General features: G+C 44.0%; 1 protein-coding gene across 12 annotated transcripts in view; it reads left to right on the top strand.

Annotated features, from left to right (window-relative positions):
- zic6 (zic family member 6) overlaps positions 1-12,680 on the top strand; it is a 98,280-nt gene that overhangs the window by 11,646 nt on the left and 73,954 nt on the right. For 8 of the 12 annotated variants that reach the window (XR_015118911.1, XR_015118908.1, XR_015118907.1 and 5 more), the window contains exon 1: positions 4,603-5,009. The exons of the other annotated variants lie outside the window; for them this stretch is intronic. The gene's annotated coding sequence lies outside the window, so the exon portion shown is untranslated. Of the gene's footprint in view, positions 1-4,602; positions 5,010-12,680 lie in introns of those variants that run through there. 12 annotated transcript variants of the gene reach the window in all.

The raw sequence follows: 12,680 nt of genomic DNA, 5'->3' as shown, positions 1-12,680 counted from the left end.
TGAGAAACATGTTGTGTGTCTACCATTACTGGAAGTCTGCCTGTTACCTGCAATGCTCCTGAATCCTGCTCTTCATGTTCCAATATTTATGGTACAACCACTCATTACGGCATCATGCAAGGGGATTTGCCTCGCTAGCATGTCAGGGGTATAATAGCAGGCCAACAATTTTAAATGGGTAGACAATCCCCCCCTAAAACAGGTTTTGCAAAGCCAACCTGATAATCTCTTAGCCCAGATATTTCCACAACTCTAGCAGATGTGTATCCATGCACGCAAATAAGGACATAAACAGTAAGCCCCAAGTTGTCTCATCACGAGTGTCCTAATGCAGGTTGAGCAAAAACAAATCAGTCTGACAACAAATATTTGTACTTAATGTTACACTTCTTCAGTTTCTGGATGACAAAGGCAGTGTTAAACTTCCGACGAGACCTTGTTGGTACAATGGGATGTATTAAAGACGTAGCAAAGATAAGCCTGATGTATAATTCGGCTGCATGGCCCCAGTGATATCTATGGAGATGAGATGGGGTGTCATTGCCCTGGTGTCACCGTGCTGATGACTCTGTATCTATGCTAATATGGGGATCAGTCGGATAGAAAACTCATCTGGCTCATGCCTTCTCTTTATCTTATCACTCTACTCAGCCTGCTCCTCTGTACTGCGTCACCACATACCTGGCATGCTGTGCACATGAAAAGAGCACAGCCTCCTCTCACTCTTCTTCAATCTCTCACCTTCATTGAATTTATTTTGCGTCGCTACTTTTCATCTTTTGCTCTCATCATGATTCTATATTAAAGTAGCATTCACAGACTAATGTTATGTGCAAGATACAAAAAGAGCTCAATCAGATTTGGAATATCTCAGGTCCTGCTATGATCTTGACAAAGAAGAAAAGCTTCAGTTGTATAAAAGTATCAAAGCACAAATGAATACACACGGTCAAACCAAAGGAGATCCAAAGAAGCAGTTAATCAATTTTTGGTCAAGAATAGGTCTGCCCAGACAGTAAATCCTGTCTGACTTTGGGTTACTACCCCCCCCCCCCCCATATCCCTTTTAGCCTCTTTGTCTCCATCGCGCTCTCCCTCCCTGGCATGATTATTTCTTATCATGTATTTATTTGTTTAATCCACCCCTCCCCCCACAGCACTTGGCGGCCCTCTCCTGATGCACGAGCTGCCTGTCTGGCAGCAATGCCCCTCAGCCCCACCTCCTCCTACTTGTCCATATCCAGTCCCCATCCCCACCAAGCTCCAGACCAACTACAATGGGTGGATGTTGCTTCCAGAGCCTTGAAGCTTCATTCGGGGGGAAGAGACCCCCACCACCTCACTTCATCCTTACATCCCTCCCACTTGCATGTGGCCACCACTAGCCTGCCTCTATGCACACTATAAATAATGGATGCATTAGCATGCATGAATATCTTTTTTGAAGGGGGGTGGGGGGGGCAATAGAGGGGTTGCCTTAATTCATTATTAATCCCCTTCAAGGCAAAATGGGCCGTGGCTCTGATGGAGCTAAAACCCGCTTTTGGGATTCTACTTGTCTGTTCCACACTATGCTCTCTCCCCCAAAATTGTTGACCAGCACCCACCCAGCACCGCCCCTCCCTTTATCAACCCTTATGTCCACGCAATCTTTTCTGAAACACATCTGGGAGGTTGGGGTAATCTATTAGTTTTAGGGGGTTGGGGCTGAATTGTGATCCCCCACTACTAAAATCCAAACAGGGTGAGAGAGTTAGCTGGTGAAATAGGTGAAGGCGGCTGCTCGGCTTCTATTATCCTAATATTCCATAGCGGGGGCAGAGGGGTGCTCCTGTGTGAGGTTGGGGAGTCGCAGTGCTCCTGACTTTGAAGTTGTCATCAGCGCCGTTTGGTTCAAGAGTGAGGGTTGGTTGTAGGAGGATGGGGGTGGGGGTGGGGGGGCTGACATAACAAATATAGAGAAACCAGGTTAGTCAGACAAATGTGTGGGTGGGGTTTCAGGAATTATGTGTTATTTTTGTATTTGTCATCAATTGAGGACCTTAGATCAAATATTTGGGCGAGAGGTTAAGAGCGTATGTTTCTGGGAGACAAATGTGGCTTTGACTCTGAGTGTGTGTTTTTGTAACTGAGAGTTAGATAGAAGCTGTGTATATGGGTTTGTGTGTATATCAGCCTGATCTCATCCATTCTGTAACAAACACACACACACACACACACACACACACACACACACACACACACACACACACACACACACACACACACACACTCCCTTTCCACCACTAGGTTGCACTGCCTGCCTCCAGGCTTCTCCTGCAGCCTGCTACAGCGCTCTGACTCATCTAGCCAATCGTTGGTCTTTACAACAGAGCCACATGAGAGAAACGCCCAATCAGAAAATACTACACCACAGTAGTATTGCATGTATACTTGTGCTCAAGATGCATACACTCACCCAGTCCCTCACTTACTGGATATCAGCCTGTCTACTCACTCAGATATAATGTACAGAATTCTAGCAGTTAGAATCACTGGCATATAAATGAATCTGTATAACAAAGCTAAACACACCTTCATCATCCTCGTATTCGTGGGAGTCTTAAAAGAATATTAGAAGCACCCTTGGAAAAAAAGGTTAAAATAAAGAAAGTTATTCAAAGAGGTTGTACTCTTTGGGAAAATTCAGTTAAATAAATAATTCAACAAACAAAAGAATGAAAAGAACAACCTGTGATGTGGATCCAAGTGCTGGTGAAATATAGTAGGACGACCTTGAGCTGAGCTGAAGTTAAACTAGTGTTGTCTAGAAGGAGAATGACTTTGTGTTTCTGTTATTCAAAAGCCACAAAAAAGTTTCACTCACATTTCTGCCTAAAAACCAAATTGAGAAATATGTTGGAGCACTGGTGTTAATAAAACTATTGCAAAATTCGACTTATGCAACCTTCATTTTATTTATTTTTAATAATAAAAATGTTGAGAGGTGCTGTCACTGAGACTCTTAACAGTTGGGTCAGTGTGACCCATATATTGATTTATAGCTAAAGCAACATTCACTCAATCACCCCCTAGTTCTTTTGCGGTAGGCTTATATACAAACTATTACAGTATTTTACTTGTATTCAATAAATCTGCAAATCCATTAGTTCTGAATAAATAAAACAAAAATCCTAATAAAATAAAAACAAAATGGATAATCATTTCATTTGTGTGAATAATTTGGTCAAACGCCATAGCAAACAATACATTTCCAAAGACCAATTGGCACTGAGGAACTTCAGAATATCGGCAGTGTCACTCAGCCAATAAGAGGATGTTGATTTTCAAAATAAAAGCCCTCTAAAGTGATGTATGCAGCAAGTCCCCCTGAATTATGATTATAATACATTTACCTATCCATATGTAGCATTCTAATGCCATGATAAGTAGAGGCACAAAGGATAAAACCAAGTGTACTTTTAGTGATTCAAATAAATCATCGCTTGTAATATCAACTCATTGAGAAATATTCATTGCGCCCCAAGTTCTTTTTTTTATGCTTTTAAATGTTTCAAATTAGGGGAACATGTGCTCCTTCAGGGAAAAAAGTAAGCCTCATCCTTATTTTAAATTATGAATCAAACGCTATAATCCACACCACATGAATATATTTTGTTTTAGTGAATTTAGCTTCAAACATGAGACTTTAATAACAATCTTGAATTTATGTTGTTATAATAAGATGAATCAGTAGAACTTCAGCTGCTTTGCTCAGAATGGTCTGTGGAGATGCTGGTGGCTGCACAGCTGGCCAGTGGAGCTCTACCTCCTGAGAGATGTTGGCTCTCATGTCAAAGTAGTCAGGCAGCGAGGTGGCAGCAGGGAATGTTTGGACAGAACCTGATTTCTGGAATGTTCTCAGCTTAATGTTTGGGTCTTCAGAACAACGCTGGGTCTAGTTGTGAGCTGGAGGCTCCACGCTGTGCTTCTGAACTTCACACAACCCCCCCCCAAAAAATTCTTCTTTCTGGGCAGGAAATTGAGAAATTGTGCACTATTTGGCATGCTGATGCTCATCTATCACAGGGGCCTGCAAGGGGTCAAAGAAGACCCTCTGTAGATCAGAGATAAGCTGCTGGGACTTGGTTAATAGAGGAGAAAGAGGATCTTGGCAGGAGCTTCCGTCTCCCGTCTCCCAAGATCTCCTCAGTGTGTGGATCACAGCCTCTCATCAGGCGTAACCCCCTCCCCAAAAGAGCCCATCATTAGGACTCTTCCAACTTGTGTATGAAAAGTACTTTCAGACTTTGTAAAAGAGTTTAAACACAGCAGAAACTCAATTAAAGAAGTCAAAATAAAGAACATCATGTTGGAAAAGACACCTGCACTTGGTTTTAAGAGTATTTTGTTAGTTAAATTTGGCATCAACAGGTGTCCCACATAGAGAGAGGCGAACTGTAGCTGTCAGACTCTGCCGGATCACGTCCTCTCTGGTTGTGATGCGCAGGATTTCTCAAAACAGACTAACTGACTATGCCGCCTTCATCGTTGCATAATCGTGGCCGTAAATGCGCACAGCGTACCAGGAAATGAAACTCGCAGGCGCATCACGGGGGGGTAGGCTGATGTGGATGTGACTGTTATATAAAAGTATAGGGCACAGTAGGAATGAGCCAGATGGGACGATGGTTGTCATCTCAAATTCTACCGTGCTTCTCTTCTGCCTGTGGAAATTGCGCTCTTGCGTGACCTTGTGAACTTGCCTGCCGCGTGACCTCGACAATTCCCTTCAACGGCTCCCCGAACACCCCTCCACATCCCTGGGCACGTCTGTACAGGCTCTTACCCAGGCAGGAAGTGACATCAACGGGTCCAAACTAAAAAATATGTCGCAGGACGGGCTGTCTGGGATGTGTAGGACCGGTGTTTATAAAGGAGGATACCTCGCACCGGCTCCACAGACTGATACTGTGATGGATGCAGGAGAGCGCCACACAGGCGAGACAGACAGACGCACTGGAAGCTGAGTGAGTCGGCTGCTGACTGGGTGCTTTCATGCCGTCACTTTCATTCATGCAAGTTCACATATGCCATACTTGGCTCATCTCTCACGCAGGTGACGCAGCGTCTAGCACAGGCGATAAGACTCATTGTGTGGATGAACAAACGTGTCGGTGTCGCTCTTATCAGACGGCGATTGAGGTGTGGTGCAATGAAACAGAAAACATCTCTGTTTTGACTAGAAAGGCAAGTGCGGGAGGGAGGGGGGATCTGCGCGGGCTGGTCGGTGCGCCTTTGCGCATTTTGATCAAATAAAACTGTAAAGATTCTTTAAATAACAGTGAGTAACGCTTAGAGGAGATAGTTTCTCCTGAAGTTTACCAAGTTGAACGTGTAGCATGTGGTTTTGGAAGCGTCCTCTCAATGTATGAATGGCGTCTATTTTTATCCGTCCAGTGCGTGTGTTAGTCGTTCTCACCAGGGAGGGAGGCTCTGTCAGACCCTGCCGTGCATCCAGACAGAAAGTGCTGCAGTCACGTGGTGTCTGCTCTTATCCACCCTCACGTCAGGTAGCCTAGAGCCTTACACAGGCTGTTGTGCTGTACTATTACACAACCAGGGGGGAATACTGCTGCACAGTTTGAGTTAAATAAGTCCTTAACTTAAAAAAAGAAGATAAGAATATTGATTCTCATCTTTTTGCATGTTATTATTATGGGGGCAATAATTTTTAGTATTTGTCTTATGCATATCAATAATAGAATTGCACTGCAGATTTCAGTCTCATTTATTGATAAATTTACTGCCCAACTCACTCTGTGTTTTACTACCCCCCCCCACCCCCCCCCAAAAAAAGACTGGGTCATGAACCCCAGGTTGGTCACAGGAACTCACATAAATTTAGCAGAATTTCCTCCTCACTCTCTTATTCAAAGCTTTGAATCTGCAGCTCATCAGTGAACCTCAAATTCAGGATTCCCACCTCCAGATTCTGTAGCTTAGAAACAGATGTGAGACCCATCTAAACCCAGACTGTTGCGCTGACAATATAATTATGAATTATAAAATGTGTAATATTTTTTTCTAACTGAAACTGTAACTCGTGCATACAACAAAGTTGATAAATGGCTGGTTTACCTTTTCTAGATTTTATACCGTGATACAGAAGAAGCAGTACAGATGGCGATACATATTCTCATGATTTATCAATAAGGTCTGTTATACACTGGGTTTTGATGATTTATTTTTAAAAAGCGTGTTCCCACACGTCGCCTGGGTCACTTCAGTGCCCCCCAATGCTGGACACATAGACATTAGTTCTAGTTATTGCCTGACATGAGTTCAAGAGGTCATACTTCACCAAGGTAAGAATCATTTGTGGTTTTAGCCTCAACCATCAATAAATTCCCTCCAAATTATTATCACTGCTACATTAGTTACTAACCTGGTTGCAATATGTGCCTTTTTAGCGTTATATTTCACTATTTTATGGAGCATTATAAAATAATCTGATGTGGCAGTTTGTATTCGTATTAACAGAGAAATTATTGCTAGTCAATAAAGTTGTGGTTGCACCTTTGTGTCAAAAAGCAAAGATTTTCACTGACATATTGTGTTTATGTCCTGCAATGCATTTCATTGAGTGCACATCAGTGTTGACACGGTAACTAAATCTGCCCAGCTGTTATCTGAAGCAGTCATATAAAGGTTGTTGAAGACCATTATCGGTGAGTCCTCTGCAGTGTGAAATAATGCATGAGCCTTACATGCATACAGTGGTGCTGGTCCTGTATATATGTGGCATGTGTGCAGGGGGCTATGGGGTTACTGGTGTACATAACTCACGCTGCTGTTGCCTGCCTGTCTGCAGTGATAGCTTCATTATCCATGCTTGCGTGTAGACAGCAGTGCTTAATCTCTGGGTTGAATGGTTCAGCTTGTGACTCTGGAAGTAAATGCTTGTGCCCGGTCAGCCTTATCTGGCCCTTGTTGAGGAACGGAGAGCCACTGGAGAGAGAGGGAGAACTGCTTAGCTGGGCCTAAGGGTGACAACAGCAGCTTAGCGCCCCATCCTATTGTGGTGTTTGGGGGCCAGTTGAGACCAGGAGTAATTAGGCAGACTGGACCAGGGGGCAGGGCCATATATTCTTTGTGGTGACAGATTCAGGGCAGGGGGTCTATTGGCACTCGACAGGTGCATCAGGGAGGAAGGCGTCAGGAGTGAGTGGAATCGAAACCAGAGATGAGGCCAAACGACAGCGTCTCTGCCTTCTGGGGTCAAATGCTCGCTTCCACCCCTGGAGGCTCCATAGCACAACGATGGTCTCTTCCTGCCTGGAAACTGTATCTTTATGGATGTGTGTTTGCATGGTTGTCTTTGTTCGTGTACAGGCATGTGTTCTTAAACGCTGTTGTGTGTATGGTGCAGTTTGGGGGTGTATGACATTGGGGTCAGAAGATCAGCGTGTTGTGAGCTGTAGTAATCATCTGTCATACCATATCTAGCTCACATCCAAACAAAGAACATTGGGGGGACACTTATTGTTTAAACACCAGTGTGTCCACTACTATTAAACAGCCCTCCATGAGGAGCTTTGATCAGTCAGCTGTAAAAGCAGGACTGAAGAAATCCTGCCATGATGTGTTTGGAAATACTTTTGATGTCAGAAGTTGTAGCATTGATTCTGCCGCGTAATTACATGGAGAAATAATCTGGAGAGCACACACGAGCCATTGTGCTGGCCGTTAGGAGGAGGAAAAGCAGTGTTGCCAAGCGTGTCGTGTTTTTTTTTTTTTTTTTTTAAACTTCCTGGCTGTTCTGCTTGAACTCAATAATCCTGGTTACAGCCATTACAAATCCTGCTGTCTTGACTTGAGACCCCAGACAGGAGACAGGATCTGAAAGTTGGTTTCATTTAGCATTCCTCTGGGCTTTATGGGCAGGTGTTTAACATTACTAGCAGGATATTTATTGGCAACTTTAAAGGCAACGTTTTTGCTTACCTCTCAATTAGGCGCACACCCACATAAAAACGTGTGTACTGTAGATGCGAGCGCACAACAACAACAAAAAAAAAACAACAAAAAAAAGATGTTCAGTACCTGCAATCATGCAAGAATGACAGTGTAGATGCTTAGTGGAGCATTTTCTCTCGTCTTTCTTCAGCTCTGTCACGCACTTAATACCTTTTGAGGCACATATCCGCATCCCGAGAATCCGACCCTGACCTGTGACCATCTGTATCTCTTTGAGCGCACACCCCCTCCCATCCTCTCCACCCCATTATGCCAGGTCAGGGTATGATGCAGGGAAGGTAAAAAGGTTGGAGGCACGATGGGATGTGTGGCCTGTAATTACCGAAGCTTAGCAGGGCCAGTGGCTGTGATGTGCAATGCTCAAATCAAGGTGCAGCCTGAAGACTCTGCCGGCCCAACTGCTGCCCCTCTGCTTGGTGATTGCTGGCAGCTGGGTGAGCCATGTCAAGTGGTTGGCTGGGAAATGGGAAATCCTAGATAAAGCACAGAGCCCCAAAAAGGCCATGAAGCTCCAGTAATTAAGAAACGTGATGGGGTTTGGGGTTTGGGCATGCCAGGCAGCAGCTAACGGTAACTCTTTCTATTCCCACCACCACCACCACCACCCCCATGGCGCATCCGTGTATGTGAGAAAGGGAAGCAAGGGGAAGGTGTTTGTATATCTGACTCTTCTAATCCTGGATTTAGAAGGATCCACCAAACTCCAACAATGCAGAACTGATGGGTAGGTCAGCACAGCTCCAGATATACCCAAACTAAATCCTCCCGGGTCACCCTCAGACATAAATCACACACCTACAGCACATCCTGCCTTATGCTTCTCATGTTTTCCCATGACCATGGCCTTTGAAAATCATTCTTAAACCCTATAAAGTTCTTGTACAAGAGCAGCAGAATAATTCCTGATATTAACCATGGCAGTCTGATTAAAAATAATTCCGGAGCTGCTGTAGCTGTTAAACACATTCCTAGTTTTGTGGAGGCCATTATTCCTGCTTCTTAATCACCCCCTCGGCTTTTATAACCTTCCCAAACCTTAGTGTGTGGCTGGGGGGGAACCACATGTGGGCAGAGAGTAGGAAATAACATACTGCTCGACCTTCCCCTTATCTAAACTAACCACCACTAACAATGCACAGGATTTAAGTCCTTACATACTGCATTTTTTGAAAGTATTTTATGTAGTGTTTATAGTTTTATTCATCAGTAGGTTAAAAAAAAAAAAAAACAATTTTTTTTAATAAATGAAAAAAATTGCTTACTTAAAAAAAGGTTCAGTCAATGCTTAATGTGTTTTTTTTTGGGGGGGGGGTACTACCTTCTGCTGTGGATTAATACAGTTGGTGCAGTTTTGAGTAATTACCACAGGATGCTGGAACTGTACATGTATATCATTGTGCCCCGTTCTTAGTGATGAAGAAACATGTTACCCGCTGCAACGTACTTGGCTGATTAATGTACTTTGACAAAATGGACAGATTTTGTGAAAAATAGAAGTGCAGTCACAGAGCAGCTCCTCAAAGAGGCCACATGGACAAGATAAGAAATTCACATGTTGTAGCAGCACAATAAAGTACAGAGGAATGAGTGATGAGTAGAACACGCATAAAACGAGACAAAAATATAGAAAATACTGACAAAATGATATTGAAAATGATACCAGGTGATTTAGATCCAGGTCATACTGTGTGTTGGAGTGATTGACATCCAGCAGCTGACAAATCATATGCAAATCATGCCTGTGTGAAAAACTGTTGAGAAAAAAAAGTGTTTCCTGCCAAGATGAAATGAAAATGTTGCCCAAGTATCAAAATCTCATAACAGCAAACCTTTGTAATACAGTTTGGGTCATGCTGGCGAGGACTGTTCGGGTTGATTTTGTAGTTCAATCAACATTAAAGTTACCAAAAAAACAAAACAAAACCCCAAAATCATGCAGAACTTCTATATATTTGTCAGTTATGCTATTAAAGCAGCTAGCTTTTAGCTGTTAGCTTGTCGTTGACTGGATGTGTGAAGTGGATTGTCTTGGTGATGGTTTAATTAGAGTGAACTGAAACACCTGGGCGCTCAGGCACCAAATTGTCCCAGTGCGCTGCGATAGGTGACACACTGTCACACCAGTCTCAATGGCAGAATTTAGCCATGGCCGTGCATCAGGGTGATGTGGGGGGGGGGGGGGGTGGGCATGGAGAACCATTGCTTGTTTACCCTGCTCCTGATGGCTCCCTGTCAGCAGCTACAACAATTATCACCTTGGAGGAATTTGGGACCCTTGTGTTAAATTCCCTTTGACATCCCAGTAGGAGGAGGTCAGGAGGTGGGCAGTCTCTCCGAGGGGGGGCTTACAGTCGGTGGGTGCAGGGTGCATGTGTTTATGTGTGGTGGCCCAGGAGATCCCCCTAGATCTCCAGGCTCAGTCATGCAACCACCTACATGCCTTCAGACCCCCAACATGGCAAACAAGATTTGCATGGTGTGTTTACAATGTAAATTGGTTTCTAAAGGTTTAATTCCACTTGGAGGAACCAAGGGTGGTCTTGGAACATATGTTGGTCACATTTATGTAATAAAGCAAGAGAAAGAGCCCACCTTCATTCTTTTATAAGTCATTGATGGGGAAAAATGGTTTAGAACACAGTTCTTTCTGATTTTGTCATTGCTATAACATGATGGACAACTCTATAACGAGGCCAAACTGCAGGCACAGTTTGTAGGTCACAGCATTTGTGATTTGTTTGTTTGTTTGTTTGTTTGTTTCACGCTGTTTTTACAACATACGTGTAAATCACAACTTTACAAGTCAGCCTAGCGCACCGTAAAGGATGGGTGTTAATGTGTGTTTGACTGAAAGGAAGGAGAGTGTTGACTTAAGATGTGTATATTTGATGCTACAAGTGAATTAGTCATATTTGGACATACATGTATGAAGGCATTTCCCCCTCCATAGGTCTCTGTGCCCCCATATCAAATTTGTGTTTGAAGAAAGTCGTTGGAGAATAGTATCATATACTGTATGCTGTAGGGAGTGACGGTGGCGTGGAAATTGATTGTGAATGGAATCGCTATTTTCTGACCATGATTGATGCTGCGAGCGTATGCATTTTTATCTTCTCTTTTACAGGCTCTCCATCATCGCTGTCTGCAGAATGTGGCGCTGCCTCGTGAGCTTGTTGTCATACTGTATTGATGGCGTCTCTTGTGTGATCTAGTGCATGTGAACTAGCTTCCGAGTCAAGTCTGGATTTTAACCTCAGTTACGCAGGGACCAACCACTGTGATCTGCCCTGAGTAGTCTGAGGGCGGTCACCCTTGAAATGTGAGACCTTGTGCATGTTGTGACAAAGCGACGTATCCCTGCAGTGTCATCAGATCACCTCACCACTTCCAATTAGTGTTCAACGTGGACCTGAGACGCTGGCAGGACAGAAGAACTGCAGTTGCACTTTCCCAAAGGTCCAACTGTCATCATTTATTCATCCCCACACAGGCAGACAAAACAATATTCACCCATGGTGGAGCAGGACCATCAGCTGCCTGCTATAAAAGGGTGTAGCAGAGGAAGGGAGGGGCCATCCCAAATGACACACTCGCTCCCGTACAATCATCTGCACCTTCTTGCTGGGAATTGAACTTTTTAGCGTTGTCATGGCGATGTAATTTACTCCACCGGAGGGGCTGCTCATGTCTATTCTAAATTGCGGTGTAATGTTGCTGGTGGATGGGGGTGGGGTTGGGGGCGCACTTGACTGTATCCTGATAAGGTAGTCTTTGAGGAGAAGGCTACGATGTGATCTTGAGAAGGTCTTTTGATCTCTGTGCGTATGCTAATGAGCCTGGCCTCATGTATGCATTGTAAAACAAATCTTTGCTTTTGTTTATTTAGATGTGGAGCCTTTATCCTTCAGACATTATTGTTGCATTAGCCTTATTCCACTGATGCTTGCAGCGGTGCGCGTGCGTATGTGTGTGTGTGTGTGTGTGCGCGTGCACGCGTGTGTGTGAGAGAGAGAGCGCAGCTGAACTTCTCTAACTGTAGCTTTTGGTCTGTCTGATACACTCACTGTACAGTAAGTAAGTATGTGAACCCCTCTGGCTTTGCAGACTTCTGTCTCCTGCAGCACACTTGCTGTTGCAGCACTCTTCCACAGGCAATACACTCATTCACACGCGCTCTTGCATGACTACACAAATGCACAAACAGGATTCAGCCTTAGCTGCCTCACGCACACACACTCTCTGTCTCACTGAGGAGTTATCATGGTAGTACAATTGGAAGAAGATGAAGAAGAGGAGGTAGGGGTGGGGGGAGCAGGGGGAAGGAGAGGAAAGGAAAAGGAGAATGATTTCCCTCCTGAAATATTTTATCCTCGAGCAGTTTTTAAACACTGTCATGGCTGTGACCCAGTCATGAGGACAAACCATTTCCCTCTTTTGGCTGCTATAACAAGATGTGTGAGAAAGGCACATGCTTGCATGCGTATGAACCTTCTGCATGCCTATATTTTAGACTAAAAAGAACAATTTGATATCTATTAATTGCTTTGTAGCCTTGCCCGGTCCCAGAACAGTCCTGACTCTACTGCATTGTCGTGAAGTGAAGCATTATCTGGAGTGTGTTCCTCTTGTAGTTGCAGATATTTGTGTGTGTTCTCTCTTGT

The sequence above is a fragment of the Aulostomus chinensis genome, chromosome 13 (assembly GCF_037954235.1).
Source record: "Aulostomus chinensis isolate RoL2024-O1b breed Wild chromosome 13, RoL_Achi_v1.0, whole genome shotgun sequence".
NCBI classification, from domain to species: Eukaryota; Metazoa; Chordata; class Actinopteri; order Syngnathiformes; family Aulostomidae; genus Aulostomus; species Aulostomus chinensis.
The sequence above is the reverse complement of the archived record's forward strand: the minus strand, read 5'-3'. Positions and strand labels throughout refer to the sequence as shown.